The following is a 13,201-nucleotide window of genomic DNA, read 5'->3' as shown; positions in this document are numbered from 1 at the left end:
ATTTGAATCATTTTAATGTTATTTTAAGTTCAATTGATCTGACCTTTTCTGAGTTTATTTTCATGGACACGTGGCACTCTTTTGCATTCAAGCAATTATATCACAGCCTTTCATTGAGTCTTAAGACACAGCAACTGACTCTTGTTACTTCTTTAGTTAGAATAAGACAGGGGAAGGAGCTGTTCCTGTACCTGATGACTCTGGAAGCAGAGAGAGAGAGAGCCATCTTCAAATTAAAAGGAACATAATTTGCAAACACATGTGTCTTCTGGGTATCACTAGTTACCACCACCACCATTGCCACCACCACCAGTGGACTGCTCCTTAAACCTTAAAGCCAGGTCCAATAAAATGCTTCCGCTGGAGTGTATCAAGTATTCTGTGAGCCACTAAAGTTGTGTTCTCAGAGAAAGCCAGCTGATGAAATTATGCCCCAAGGCCTCTGCAGCAAGGCATCTGTTTTTTGGATACACTTTTCCTATTCATTTTTATCTTCAATGTGTTGTAATTGAAAATAAAAGTTCTCCTCTATGATGTTTGTCTCTGCCAATTTCCACACCCGGATGTCACGGACACTTCCTTAAAGTGTATTCTCTTCCCCAGTGGTCTTTTATATCCTTAAACATTTTCTTTGCATAATTGTATACTTAAAATAGTTTATATAATCCTGAAAATATCTTCTAGCCTCGTGATGGAATGTAGAATTCTAAAATTTGACGTCTGTAATTATGTATGCTTGACATTTAAATTTATAGAATTTTGGATACAACATAAATAAAATCCTCTAAAAACACACACCTTTTTTGTTCTTTGGAGGAGGGTATTATTCCTTCAATTTGAAGATACTTAAATCTTTTCTCTTATAAATCCTAGTGGGTTTCATTCACAGGAAAGCAGAATTAGAGATATTATTTTTAGATTCTTAGGCCAAACCGAACCTGAGTTCCTCCAGCTCCTGTTGAATGTAACCAAAGGTCTTGACCATGGTGAAATCAAGACCCAGTGGTCACTATAGAAACCACGGGGGTGGGGGGGGAGGGGAGAGACAGACAGAGACAGAGAGAGAGTTTACAAAGGGAATCATTGCCTGGGACAGAGAAACAGTTAGGGTTTTCTGGAACTCTTTGGTCATAAATTAATCTTTGCAATCATGAGGAATCTTTAAGAATAGCTTAGGACATGCCTAGGGAGAGAAGACATAAAGCATTTAACTGTCTCAGGTGAAGGCATAAGTCATAAACAATCCCACACCAGTTTGGAATTATGATTAATAGGGTGGTATTTATTTAAAGGGGAAAAAACTTACAGATCACCGTCCCAGACAACAGCCCTCTGCGTAATCAGGAAAAAGTCTAATCGCCAAACCGGAGCAAGAAGTAAAGAGAGAGCGAGGAGGGAAGTAGCCGTTTTTTTTAAAGGGAGAGAGACCATGCCCCAATGGGCTGGTATCTCAGCGGCTATTGGCTGGAGGAGCGGAAGGACCTCCCGCAACACTCAGGGTTGTGTAGACTCTCAGGGTTGTGTAGACTATGCAGAGGCCTCAGGGTTTGCAGAAGGAGTTAGTGTGTGTTTGAGCTTGCTGAACATAAGCATTTACAAGGTACCAAGATCAACAAATAAAACTAACCTTGCCTTATCCTTGTTGGAAGAGACTAGTTCTGCATTTCAGAGAGGAAAGAGCTTGTTATCTAGTCACCGTGCTTGTTTGCTTGTTTTTTGAGTATTTTTTTTTAATTGATTTTTATTGAGCTCTACATTTTTCTCTGCTCCCCTCCCTGCCCCTCCCCTCCCGTTCAACTTTCTCCCAAGGTCCCCATGCTCCCAATTTACTCAGGAGATCTCGTCTTTTCTACTTCCCATGTAGATTAGATCTATTTATGTCTTTCTTCAGGTCCTTATTGTTGTCTAGGTTCTCTGGGATTGTGACTTGTGGACTGGTTTTCTTTGCTTTATGTTTAAAAAACACTTATGAGTGAGTAGACGTGATAATTGTCTTTCTGGGTCTGGGTTATCTCACTCAAAATGATATTTTTTAGCTTGTTTGGTTTTGAAGGGTCAGATTGCCCAGTCTTTAAAGAGCTCATACCAGAAGGTGTTGTGTCTGCCTGTTCCATTTCTAGTTCACTTGACTTTGATCTTCTGTCCAGTGACTTTCATTTGAAAAGCATTGGTGATAAAATTTGGAATGCTAAGCAACATCCTATGTCCTTGCCTTACAAAAATTATTTATTATTACGTCTGTGCGAGTGTGGGTCACGTGATGACAACTTTGGGGGAATCAATTGTCTCCTTTCTATATAGCCTCACACCAACAAATCCAGGCCATTAGGCCTTGTGGTAAGCGCTTTTCTAAGACATACCATCCTGTAGCTTGCTGTGGGACAATGGTGTGTACCCTGTCATTTATATTTTAACTAAATGCTGATTGGCCAGTAGCTAGGCAGGAAGTATAGGTAGGGTGACCAGGCAAGATGGAGAGGTGGGACAATGAGAATTCTAGGAAGAAGTAAGGTCTTTCTGCAGTCGTGACCCAGCTGCAGAGGAAGCAAGATGTGACTGCCTCGCCAAAAAAGGTACCAAGCCATATGGCTAACACAGACAAGAAGTATGGGCTAATATAAGTTATAAGAGTTAATAAGAAGCCTGAGCTAATTGTGCCAATCAGTTTATAACTAATGTAGACCTCTGTGTGATTCTTTGGGATTGAATGACTGCAGGACTGGGAAGGACAGAAAACCTCAGTCAACATGTATGTAGCTCTTGTTTGTGCCTTTCAAATCATCTCAAAAGATTTATTTTAGTTTTATTGTTTATGTCTTTGTATGGGGGTTATGCATGTGAATGTTGGTACCTGAGGAGGCCACCAGAAATAGGTCAGCCTCCCCTGGGCTGAAATTATAGGAGTTTATGAGTTGCCTGAGGTGGGTGCTGGGAACTGAACTGGAGCCATCTGCCAGAGGATCAAGATCTCTTACATACAGAACCAACTCTCTAGCTTCGTTTTTCAACTTCTAGTGCCATACTTTTGGGCTCATTGACCTCGTGTTGAGGACAGTAAATACAGTTGTAACAGCCATTTTGTGTTCCTAACCTAAGTAATGGACATCTGTATTGCTGAACGGCTGAGGGAAAACATATGATAAATTGTAAACATGGAATTTACTCTGCTTACAGTGTGCCAGGTTCTCAACTCAGAAGTCACTAACTACACCTGTGTTTTATCTTACCATAGTGCTGGAGCAGCCTAGAGGTGTGTATAAACAAAGGCAGAGAAACAATTTACCTAGAGGTCCTATGTTGTATCTTTTTCTTTCTTCCCTCCTTTTCTCTTATTCAGAGTTCAAACAGAAGGGAGGTAATTTACATACTATTGATGCCCCAAAAGAATTTTGACTTCAAACAATTTCCCATGTCTTGTGCTAGAGTAAATAGTTGATTGATGTATTCACTGAAACTAAATGGGCGAAGGAATTATTAATGATTAGTAGTTATTGTGGAGGATTGCCCCAGGCTGGAGAGTGCTCCATCAGACAGCCACAGTTCTGTCCTTCTCCCCCAGCTTTGGAGAAAAACCGTGTGGCATTGTTGATTATTTATAGCCTTTTTTGGGGGAGGGGCACTATTCATGCATTTTATTACTAAAAGAAATTGGAAATAGCACAATTTGCAATAAATGGAATTTTTGCCGGGTAGAGCCTTGAGCACTGAATTCCAGGGTTAATTTTATTGGTGTTGAATCAGGTTTTGCAGAATAATCCATTTCTCCAATGGGATAGGGGAAGATCCCATCCTATCCCGACCACCTTTTCATTGCTTCTGACCGACTTTCAATTACAAATCCCACAACAGGAAAGTCTGGCTCCCAGAAATGCTTCCTAGAGAGATGGAATTGCTAGTGTTTCTAATTTGGGGTACATTGCTTCTTTGAACATTTATAGAATTTAAAATGATCTGGTGGCTGTTGAAAATAAGGAGAGTCAGCCTCACCATGCTGTGTGGACGAAAATCTCTTGATAGGCTTTGCAAAGCTGTGCTGTCTGCTGAGGAACCAGACTCTTGTTTGCTTTTCCAGATGACCTCTTGGCTAGAAAGGGTTTACTGTTAGCTAGCACCCCATCTAACTACACAAAGACGCGTTATTCCCCGAACATTCCCACGCATGTGTGATGCGAAGATTGATCACATGTGTGGGCCAGTGGCATCCATTTGACGTCAGCGAGTCATAGTTCATTGGGTCCTCAGCAGTTTCCATAAATGTATGATGTCAAAAGTCAAATTAATAAATTGGTGTAGTTGGTCCAATTGACATAATGAAAATAAGAAACAGGTTTAAAAGAAACCAATTCCTACAGATATCCTCAGACCAATGAGTCGTGTATTACAGTCAAACAGGATAATACGATGACTAACTAGCCAAGAAAACACATGGAATTAGTTATCAAAACAACAAATTGATGAGTAGTGAAAGAATTATTCTCTTGGTACCAGAAACACAAAAGGTTTGATGAAATATTCGCTTCAGCGTGAAGAGACTTCCAGACACAGCTGCACTTTGGTGCCCTGGAATGTGACTCAGCATTCCCATTTCTAGGTCTTCAAGTTTAAGGTGAAATTTATTTCTTTAGTGTAGTACTGTAGTGTGCTTTGACCGACGCCAGCAGCTGTCAATGTGGCCCTTCCTTTTTGCCAGGAACTCAAGGGTTCGTGGCACAGTCTCCGACCCGTGACTTTGGAGCATGAGAGAACAAACGGGTAAGGGAGTGAAGATGAGTGAGTAGAGTATAAACACACACTCCCACTGGCAATCCTGCTCCAGAGCCAGGTGACGCGCTCTAGGTTGGTGGAGCAAAGCTCCTCTTCAAACCCTGACGCCAGAGTCCAGGGAGAGTCCTGACCTTCCTTCCTCGGAGAGGAGTGGCCCTTTGTAGTGACTTTTGCAGTCACAGGGCTATGGATCTCTTCTCTGGGCACTTTCATCATTATTGGGGAGTACGACATATTCCTTAGATGGCCTGGGTATTTGAAAAAATAAACCAAAACCACACTATTATTTAGTGTGTACTATTATTCAGTGTGTACTGTTATTCAATGTATACTATTATTCAATGTATACTATTATTCAGTGTATACTATTATTCAGTGTATACTATTATTCAGTGTGTACTATTACTCAATGTATACTATTATTCAATGTATACTATTATTCAGTGTATACTATTACTCAATGTATACTATTACTCAATGTATACTATTACTCAATGTATACTATTATTCAGTGTATACTATTACTCAATGTATACTATTACTCAATGTATACTATTATTCAGTGTATACTATTATTCAGTGTGTACTATTATTCAGTGTGTACTATTATTCAATGTATACTATTATTCAATGTATACTATTATTCAGTGTATACTATTACTCAATGTATACTATTATTCAATGTATACTATTATTCAGTGTTTACTATTATTCAATATATACTATTATTCTGTGTGGCTGTGGCTTCTCTAAAACAGTCCACTCATTTTAGCCATAGCTGCATTCTCTCATTGTGTTTCTTGTATTTTTTTTAATGTAATCTTCACCATGCTGTGGGACTTCTAAGTGAGGAATCTATTTTCCTTTTTATTGAAAATAGATTTTTTTTCCTCATGCAATGTCCTGATGATGATTTCCCTCCTTCTGCTCCTTCCTGTTCCTTCTCACCTCTCCTCCCGTCCAGATCCACTCCTTTTCTTTCCGACATTAGAAAAGAACAGGCTTCTAAAAGATAACAATAAAATATAATAAGACAAACTAAAAACTGTCTCATTGGAGTTGGACAATACAAACAAAATGAATAGAAGGAGCCCAAGAGCAGGCACAAGAATCAGAGACCCACACATTCATATACTCAGGAACCCCACAAAAACACTAAATTAGAAGCTGTAATATATGAGCAGAGGAACCCGGTGCGGACTTGTGCAGACCCTGTGCATGCCACTTCAGTCTCTGTGAGTTCGTATGAGTTTTGATCATGGTGATTTAGAGAGCCTTGTTTTCTGGGTGTCCTCTACCTCCCTGGCTCTAACACTCTTTTAACCTCTTCTCTGGGGTTCCCTGAGCCCTGAAGGAAGGGATTTGATGAAGATATCCCATTTAAGGTGGGTGTTCCAAAGTCTCTCATTCTCTGGCTGCCAGACTCTATATTTGCTCCCATCTGCTGCAGGAGGAGGCATCTCTGATTATGGTTGAACAAGACCCTGATCTATGAGTATAGCAGAATATCATTAGGAGTCATTTTGGCACTATTATTTTTTCTTTTTCTATTTTAGGATCCTGGGATATCTAGTCTCTGGTACTTGGTCACCCAACCAGTGTCAGGTATGGGTTCCATCTTGTGGTGTAAGCCTTAATTCAAATCAGTTATTGGGTGGTTACCCCCACAAGCTTTGTGTCTCTGTTGCTCTAGAATATCTTTCATACAGGACACCATTGCAGAACGAAGGGTTTGTGGCTGGCATCAGTGTTTGTTTCTCCTTTGACATCATGCAGAGTACCTTCCCATACCAAAGAAGCTGGGACATTGGGGTGAAGGAAGTAGAAGCAAATGTTTGACAGTTACTTAGTCAAACAATCATGATGACGGAATGTTTGGAAGGAGATAGGGTAATCAGGATTCTAATTTTCTGAGTTAAGCTCCAAATTAACTCAGTTGATCTTGACTTGAGCGGCCATGAAACACTTAGACCAGAGTTAAGACAGTAAATTAACTCAGTTGATCTCAGTTTACTGTCCATGAGACACTCAAGGCACATATGCAAATCAAGCATGCATAAGCTATTAAGGGGCCTGCACCAACCATAACAACCATAACAGATTGTATAAGTCTTCATGAAAAGAATCAGAAGTGGTGGAAAACATGAAGGAAAATGTTTTTCTCTTTTTAACATGCCATTAATTAAATTATTATACAAAGTAGTGCCTGTGAGTCCCCATCTTGTTTTTGTTTCCTCTTCAAACAAGTGCTGGCTTTATTATCTGAAGGTGTCTGGAAATTATTTTCCTTGGAATTTGATTTTTATCTCTGTTGTAATTATAGCAGAGGAAACATACTATGATTCTGAAGACATGCATGCTAGTTGACTGAAAACTATTTGGGGACAGAGGCTGCTGATGGGTTGTATTTAATTAGTCCTGGACTTGAGTTGGAAGAATGACCCTAAGGACTTGTCTTTTGAGTTTCTATTTTTCCTTTTCTTTCTGTCTGTTTAATTTTTTTCTTTTAAATGGTGTAGGTGATCAAACCAACAGTCTTGTTTTTACCAAATACATGCTTGACCCCCACCCCATGTGCCTTTCTCTCTGTAAAACATTGATGGCCTGACTTAAACTTCTTTTCTTCATCTAGGTGTGATCAACAGCACCTTATATGGTACTGGGCGTACATGGTGGGCATTCTTTAATACCATTGCTTTAATAAAGAACTAAGAAGAGCACTTCATATGCAAGCTTTTGTGACTTCTAAGAACCACATGTATATTTTCAAGTGTTCAGACAGTTACTTTTAAAGAGCAGAGTTATGTTTAAATTCAATTACATATTATGACTAACCTTATCTACTCAGAACATTTTATTTCAGCATCTATCAATAGTAATATGTGTTTTCCCTGTGTATGTATCTATAGTTTACAGGCATATATACATGCTTTCATGTGTGTCAGCACATCTGTGTGCGCGTGCTGACACAGGTATATCTCTACATATACAGGTAGTCCAAGTTGATATCAGATGTCTTTTGGAATTGCTCTCTACTTTATGGGAGCAGGGGATCTCTCTGAATATGACGATCAGCAATTCTAGCTGGTCTAGCTAAGCAGTTTAGCCCAGGCACCCTCTGCTTCTGAGTGCTGCAAGTGATTGACAGATTGGTCCCACCTTTTAGGTGAACTCTAGGGATTTGAACTCCTGCACTCATGCTTGCACAACAAATGCTTTATGCCCAGCTTGATGCTGATCCTTTAGTATGATCTTTTTATTTTTATCACTATAAACCATTTGAAATTTGATACTTGTTCTCAATTTTTACAATGTCTTAGTTCAGAATAACCACTCTTAAATTGTTCAGTTATTTCCAATGGCTAAGGGCTTCCTCTTCTGGGAAACACAATTTTAGAAAGCAGGGTTATGCTTATTCTACACATAGTAATGCTAACTCCCCGCCACCCCCATCACCCCTCCATGGTGATTCTAAGTAGCCACAAGGATTTATCATGAGATTTATAGGTTTGCAATAATGGTTCTGAACTTGGGATCTTTTGCTTCCCAGGGAACATTTAGCAATGTGTGGAATGGTTTTGGTTATCACACCTGGGGAAAGGATATGTTACTGTTTATCTAGAGTCCAAGGACACAGCAAAATATTTTATAATGCAAAGAGCAACCTCCTTTCTTCCCAAGAAAGAATGATCCAGTCCAAAATGACTGTAGTGCTCATTTTGATGAATACTGATTGATAAAGAATCACTGTTGGACAGTGACTATGGGACCTAGCTGCTATAGAGATGTTCTATCTTCCTTGTTGAATAGTCTAAATATATAATGAGTTTTCACAGTCTGTAGTAGTCTGGCTGCAGCCATCTGAACAAAAAGGAGGAAATCTTTTTTGACTTAGTATTTATAATGCTTGGTAGATACCACAACGATCAATTAGAATGATAGACATTATCCAGGTATATACTCAGTCTAAGTGGCACATGGATCAGAATCAGAGGGTGGAGATGGGCTGGAGAAACACTTACAATGCTTTGATTCACATAACAAGGAAACCAAGTCATGAACGGCTAGCCTTCTTCTGGTCAAGCATGAGGCTTCCATGAGGGACCAGTCTCCAAAACCTCAAAACAGTTTATAAGAAGCAGTGTGTTTGCCATTCCAAGTTTTCAGGTTGATAAACTTCAGCCAGTCCAACTTAATGACGTACATTTCTCCTTTCTTCCTTACTTCCATCCTTATAATTTAAGAGTTCTGGGTAGAATATTTAAATTATTTGTTATTGTTACTATTAATTAATGATGATAGTGATGAAGCTCAAGGCCTTGCTCATGCTAAACAGACAATCTTCTACAGAATAACGCATCCTTCCCTCAGATTTTTGTATGCCACTTGTGAGCATGCTTCCTGTGTTTGTTTTAATTATTTTTATTTTATGTGTGTGGGCACACATGTATGTCTGTGTACTTCATGCATTACTGGTGCCCGCAGGAGTCCAGAGGAAAGCATTGAGTCCCTTGGAACTGGAGTCACAGATGGCAATGCACTGCCATGTGCATGATGGGAGCCAAACCTGGGTCTTCTGGAAGAGCAGCGGTTGCTCTTCACTGCGAAACCATCTCTTTAGCACTGCTTCATGTGTTTTAATGGTGTTAGTGTTTCTAACCCATGTGAGATTTAATCTTTGCCCAATCAATCAAAGAAAGAAAAATAATGACTAAGCTTACAGAATACAATGCCATATGTAGATTAATATGAATGAAATCAGGAAAAATGAGCTCATTTTCCCATGCTAAAGACAGTCTTTACCTTTGTGATTGCTATACAAGGCACCATGGCTTTAGGTCAGGAGTCTGAGTGTGACTTATCTGAGTTCTCTGCTGAGAATCCCGATAGACTAAAATCCACTCCTCTGAGATGGACTTCCCTTCTGAGGCTGGGTCCTTTTCTAGCTTACAGATCATTGCCGAATCCCATTCCTGTGGTTGCAGAACTGTGACCCTTTGCTCTCGCAGGCCCCCTGCTAGTTCCTGGTGCACAACACTCTCTCTACGTATTTGATTTTTATCATGGAGTAAAAGCTACTGCTGCAGACCACTCTGGGGTCTCCCACCTCTGACCACACAGTTTTATTAATGTTCATGTGACCAGATCTTTCTTTGGTTTTGCATGAAGCTGATGGGTTGGGGACTTTAAACCATCTGCAAAAGCCTTTGCCTTAGAATGCAACATATTTGTAAGAGAGATAGCTCATTACTGTCACAGACTCATGGGGAAGGGCTTACAGAGGATGGGTACATCATAATCCAGAGTCTTTGGGAACATTTAAGGACTCTGCTTCCCAAAGACAGAGTGACTCAGGTGTTTTAAGCTTCTAAATAACAATTGGATTCAGTAATGAAAAGGCATATTCGAAAATGTTTCTTCTTGTCCTCGTATTTCATGTCTAAAATTCTTCTTCCAAATTTCTGTATATTCAGTTTCATAGCTGGACTTACCAGCCTGTTTTGCTGACAGCTTGAACTTCTTTACATTCCCGTCATCCTTTCTTATGTTTGAATTTATTATCTCTTTGTTAATGCTTGACTATTTTATTCTTATTGATTTACCGGATCCTCAAGACAGAAAGAAAATGATCACGTTTCCAGACCACACCATCCTGGGTCAGGTTTCTGCATTTCTATGTGAATGTTACCAGGACCCACTATGGTCATATTTTCCAAGAAAAAATTCCCATGGATAAAAAGAAGGCCAATGAATGAGAACTTAGAGGTTCCGAGGATTATCTAGTGCAGCATGAAGGCAAACCAAAGCAACTACACTAGCAGCCAAAGTGTTGAGGTGAAGAGGACCCAGCACAATGCTCTTAGCTCTGGACCATGTAGTGAGGTGGCCTCTGGGGGTGCCACTGTTGTGTGGGTAAGACTGAAAGGCCTGCTGTTCATTTTCATGGGTCTACTAATCTGAGTTCCTGATTCAGAGAAAAAAGTAAAGGTGGCTAATAAAAAGTAAAAAGTATAAAAGCATAAAATAAAACCACTAAAAGGGCAAGAGTTCCCAGGAAAGACAAGCTAGAGGGAAGGAGAATGGGCTGCATCTGAGAAGTTTGGCACATGTGTTCAGAAGGCAGAATCTTGAGCTGAGAGCTACATGACAGGGTTAAGGTCAGGGAGGTATGAGGCAGGAGGATTATCATGCAGCTGTAGTGTGGTTGTGAGGTCTGAGATCTGAGGAAAGACAGCTTGATGTGGTCAAGAAACAAAGGAAGACTGGGAGGAGGGAACCTAAAGATGGTGAATGAAGAGGTCTACAATAGGTAGGCAGGCAGGGGGACAGATGAGGAGGAGTGCGGGACTCTCGAGCTCCCCTTGTCATTCAGCAAGAGACACCGGAGCAGAACACAGGTCTGTGGCTTGGCTAAGATCACAGGACAAGAAGGTTGTACCTCTGTGATGCAGAGACAGAGAAAGGCCTTTATTTAGCCTCCCATTTCTCGTATTTACAGAAATACTCAGGAGGAGTCCCCTGTGCTTGTTTGAGTCTCTTTCTTTAACACGGATGCTCCTATCTTTCTACTTATACCTGAATTGGTTGCTTTATCGTTATTGCATGCAGGATCTTGCCATGTAGCCATGGCTGCTCAGGTGCGTTAGATAAAGCCTAGGTTAGCTTCACATTTAAGTTATCTTCCTGGCTCTACCTTCCCCAGTGTTGAGATGACGGATAAGGTCTACCACACCTGGCTTGCTTGCTTTTTAAAAATAATTTAAAAAATTGATATTATAATATCAAATAGATTTCCTCTTTTCTTCTCTCCCCTGAAACCCTCCCACAAATGTCCTCACCTTTTCTCTTTTAAATCAATGGCCTCATTTTCTTTATTATTGCATGCAAAAAGAAATAGATGTTTATCTCTGTCTCTCTTTTTTTAATTGTTATTACATACGAAAAGATAAGATGCATAACTCTATCTCTCTATGCATATATATCCCTAAATAGATAAGCACAACTTGTTCAGTTATAGTACAGGTATGCTTTCAGGGCTGACTAGTTGGTACTGAGTAATAATTGGCTCTTGGTTCCCTGGGGGAAGACTGCTTTTCCCATTCTTAACATTCTTTTGAACTTAGAGTTTTGTTTGGCTCATCTTAGCTCTTGTTCCTTTATGGGATAGAGTCCTCCTTTTCCTTCATTCTAACCTCCATTACTTTGTGAGCTTCGTTTGTTGTTGGGAGCTGTGAACCCCCAGATCCTGAATTTCTTGTAAACAACATGTTATGCTTGCAGCTGCTCTCAGCACAAAACCCTCAGGAGTTCCTGATGTCAGGGGAGTGGTTTCTGGTGGGTTTGGCTGGGGCGTAGTTATCAGTTAAGATTCCCTATATAAGCTGCCCCTGGATACAATAAAGGGGGCAGTCTTGGGGCCTTCCTGTTTCAAGGATGACCCGTGTCTCTGTGAGTCTTCGTGTGTTTAAATCTCCAGGCCCTTGCCCGGCTCATGAATTGTCCTGTGTGCAGACGCCACAATACAGGAGTAGGACCGTACTGTCACGTAGTACAGGTGCACAGTACAGTTTGACATAATTTGCTCTGAATTATAGCATCAATTGCATCAAAGTCTGATACTGGGATGGAAGAAGGAAAAGTATCTTTGAAAATATTGATTCCACACTTTCTTCCAGTGCTCAGTGAAGGATCTTGATCGTGTCATAATCAGTCAGGTCCTCCCAAATCCACATGAAATCTGACTGGGACAGATACATTAGACACAACTTTATTACAAACAAGTATGAACAAGAGCTGTGCTCCTTTATTTCTGTCTGAAGAACTGAAGTCCTTAGTGTTTTTTTTTTTTTTTCTTTTCAGGAAAAGCAAAGATGTCCGAAGTGATCCTCATTAAAGAATGAGTATTTTAGCTGTCATTATTTTTATTATTTACCACATTTCCAACACTTGTTTATAATCAGTTTGTAGCAGTTTGGGGTTTTCTATTCATAAAATATAAAAGAGTTCAAGATTTCTAAATGTATGTAACATTTGGTATTTGTTGAAGAAGTACTATAAAGACCAGCTCAAATATCTCATAGTGTAAAGGCATTTTTTTTTTAAAAAAAATAATAAGATTAAGCGAAATTATAACTGTGTCAAATAAAGCAAGCACTCCCAGGATGACAGAGCAGAACAGCGCTATGGGTGATTTTGTTTGTAATAGGATTGCATAATCAGTGTGCTGTGAGCATGAATGTGTGCTGCTTTATGTCCTGTCCTGAAGGGCAAGATACACGAGTTAGACTGGCTCCCAAGCACACCGATGCAATGGGCTGGGTGTCCACGCAGCATATAACTTCATGCAAATCATCTCACATTAGGACTAAACTCACTTTCGTTATAAATTTGTACTACTATGGCTTGGGAGTTGAGTTATAGCTTCCCCCTTGATTTC

The sequence above is a fragment of the Chionomys nivalis genome, chromosome 13 (assembly GCF_950005125.1).
Source record: "Chionomys nivalis chromosome 13, mChiNiv1.1, whole genome shotgun sequence".
NCBI classification, from domain to species: Eukaryota; Metazoa; Chordata; class Mammalia; order Rodentia; family Cricetidae; genus Chionomys; species Chionomys nivalis.
The sequence above is the reverse complement of the archived record's forward strand: the minus strand, read 5'-3'. Positions refer to the sequence as shown.